The sequence below is a fragment of the Mustela lutreola genome, chromosome 15 (assembly GCF_030435805.1).
Source record: "Mustela lutreola isolate mMusLut2 chromosome 15, mMusLut2.pri, whole genome shotgun sequence".
In the NCBI taxonomy this organism is placed as follows: domain Eukaryota; kingdom Metazoa; phylum Chordata; class Mammalia; order Carnivora; family Mustelidae; genus Mustela; species Mustela lutreola.
The window spans coordinates 40,589,083-40,592,293 of record NC_081304.1 but is presented as its reverse complement, the minus strand read 5'-3'; the positions used below and the strand labels follow the sequence as shown (position 1 = coordinate 40,592,293).

General features: G+C 48.7%; 1 long non-coding RNA gene across 1 annotated transcript; it reads right to left on the bottom strand.

Moving 5' to 3' along the window:
• Window positions 1–211: 211 nt before the first annotated feature.
• On the bottom strand, window positions 212–2,018 carry LOC131816673 (uncharacterized). The gene is made up of 3 exons (XR_009348139.1): window positions 1,972–2,018; window positions 1,592–1,674; window positions 212–1,192 (listed from the first exon to the last, which is right to left on the bottom strand). It is a non-coding gene; the product is annotated as an uncharacterized LOC131816673 (long non-coding RNA).
• Window positions 2,019–3,211: the final 1,193 nt, after the last annotated feature.

Sequence of the window (3,211 nt, the reverse complement as noted above, 5' to 3'; positions counted from 1 at the left end):
CTTTTTTAAAATTTTATTTTAAGGTGGCCTCCCCCTCCAAATGAATAGTCTTTTTTTTCAACTTTAAATCCGTTAACTTTTTTAAAATTTTATTTTAAGGTGGCCCCCCCTCCAAATGAATAGTCGTTTTTTTTTCAACTTTAAATCAGTTTATTGACACAGTAACACAACACACTTGCCTCCCTGACACCTCCACCCCCCCTCACCCAATCTAGTTCTCTTCCCCTTCCTCCCCCCGTAGAACAAGCTGTTCAGTGAAAACAGAAAAGAGCAGGACACTTCTACACCCTCATTCCCATCCCTAAGCCTTATGGGGCAGGGGCTCAGGCCCTACTCAGAACCTGTTGAGAGAGAGAGGAGGGGTAGTCAGCACTATACTCAGCCAGGCAGAGGCATCCAGTCCCTAAAAACAGATTTATTATTTGACAAACAAATTTATTATTTGACAGAGAGAGGGAAAGAACAAGCAGGGGGAATACTAGAGAGAGAAGGAGAAGCAGCCTCCCCACTGAGCAGGGAGCCTGATATAGGGCTTGATCCCTGGACCCAGAGATCATGACCTGAGCCAAAGGCAGAGGCTGAACCAATGGAGCCACCCAGACACCTCAATAAATAAAAATCTTTTTTTAAAAAATGCAGATGCCTGGGTCTTACCCCAGAGGTTCTTATTTAATGGTCCAGAATACAGCCTGGGCTCCCCCAGTGATTCTAGCAGCTGGCAAGATTGAGGACTGCCCTGAGGTTGACGTTCCCTTTTCAGCATGGTTCCTATTTACTCTTCAAAACCCAGGGCAAACATCACCGCACAGGACCCAGCCCATAGAAGGTGCTTGACAGAGATGTGGCGAACGAACAAACACGTAGATGAGTGAATTCTTAACTGGGACGCGTTGCCCGAGGTGGAAACATCCCAGGCTGATTAGCAACCAGGAAGCGACAGTCCCGGAGAATCATGGTCCCCCTAAACCAACTGGAAGGCTGAGGCACTCAGAGGGAGAGCAGCAAGACACGACGTAATTGTTGTTCCCCCAGAAGTGATGGAAACAAATCCAAGGAGATTCACGATCGTTACGCAAAGTTTTCTCCTTGGTACTTTCACAGTTGGGCTCAGGGATCAGTTATGAAAATGCTGAATAAATAATGAAATGATAGCCTGGAGGGAGCCTCTGACAAGGAGGGTTCCTGCAGCCGTCTGCAAACAGGAAAGGTACAGGTTTAGTCAATCTGGCAGGTGCGCTAAATCCTCGTTCGAGGAGGCTGGGAGAAAGGCTGTCTTCCCGCGTGTCGCTGGAGGATTGTGACTGCTCCCAAGCAGCTCACACACCTGTGTACACAAGGCCACCATCCAGGGCCTCACCCCTGGTCACCTGGTCACCTAAGAAGCTCTTCCCAAGAAACTGCCCCCAGCCTCTCCACCCCTACACTCCTTGTGGGTTCTGATTGAATCCATCTTGGTGGCGTTTTGTCACTGGAAGTTTAAAAGCCAACTTACCCACCCCCCCCCCCAGCCCCTCCTGCCCTGTCAACCTGCTGGGCAGTTCCAGTGCACAACCAGAGATGAGAAACACCGATATGACCAGAAGGGACATACCTGTGAAGTGCCAGAAGGGCCGTTAGCACACATCTCCACTGCAGTTCTCAGTCCAAAGTCTATACCAGAACGATCTGGGATGCCTTTAAGAAAAAACAACGAATTGGGTCCCGCCCCCAGACCATTTTAAAGCTCCCAGGTGATTCCAAGGAGCAGCTGGGCTTGAGTGATGGGGACCCACTGGGCAAAAGTGAGGCACCCCCAACACATGCAAGAGTGAGAGGTAAGGGGAGGGGTGGCTTGTAAAAACACATCCTAGATCCTGCCCAAAGAGTCCACAACAGGTTTGGCTAGGCTCCAGAACGATAAGCTTTTAACAAGCACCTATTTTTTTTTTTTTTTTTAATTTTAGTTAACAAGCACCTAATTTTAACAAATACCTTGCCACTAGTAGGAGGCTTCGAACTTGCTGGATCACGGGGGTTTCCTAGAACACATGAAACGAATTTCAGACACCACCCCAGACTCAGTGAACGTGAATCTCTAGGAGAGAGACCCAAGAAACTCGTGTATAACAAGCTGCCCAGGTGAATCTCGGACTTGGCATATACGGCAAAATCAAGCTAGAGCATTGTAAACCCTGAGAGGTCACCTAAAATCAATGAAGAGATAAATGACCCATTAAGGTTTCCCACCCTGAAAGAGCTCTGAGTTCGATCCATCACTCAGAGAATCCGCCAATAAACCTTGTTTAATAAACACGTCTTCTCCATGGCAGAGATTGCCAAGAGCTGGGTTATCAGTTGAGATATAAGCCTCCACCTTCTCTCCCCCCAACGAGGGCATGTCTGCCTCCCCCAGCAGACCATCTCCGGTTTCTCGCCCAAGACCCCAAGCCTCCCGCAAGTCTCCTTGTCCTTCAAGACCTGCTCTGAGCAAATTCTGCTGACCTCTGCCCTTTGCTCCCTTCCCACCAACCCTGGACACACACCTGCTGGCCCATTTATGACCATGTTAGCAAGTACTGTCTGCACCACTAGTCTGAGCTCTCTGGGAGGACTGGGTCTGTGGCTCGTTTGTCCTTGTAACCCCAGAAGCTTGTGCCTGGAGGCTCTAGCTTATCTGGGCAGAAAGACTCATACGCACATACACAGAAGAATAAGTGCTCTGATGGAAGTAAATATTTACAATGAAAATGCAGGTCTATCAGTCCCAGACATATGCTTGGCCCTATAGGAAACAGAGAGAAGGATAAAACACAATCCTGTCTTAAGAGTCCCCTCAGTGTAAGGAGGACAGGTGGACAGCAAGAAACACAATATAAGTTTACCTATATTTCCTGCTGTGGAAGTAAGCAGAGATAAGGCGTCCCCAGAAGAGACACGTCATTTCTGGTTATCATCAGGAAGTGCCTCAAGGAGAAATAGTATTTGAGCTTGGGCTGAAAGGGAGGACTTGTAAATGAATGAGCAGACATAGGACAGCAAGGCATCCCAGGAGGAGGGAACACTGGGAACAAAGGTATGAAGGCAGGAACAAGAAGGTGTGTTAGGAGGGTCTCGAGGAGATAGCACAACCCGCAGCCTAAGAGCAGAAAGCCATCGACAGGAGTCTGGAAGGACCCCAGGCCTCCCTCATCCTCATAGTTCCCCAGGGTGGCCACCAGAGGAGTCTGATTTC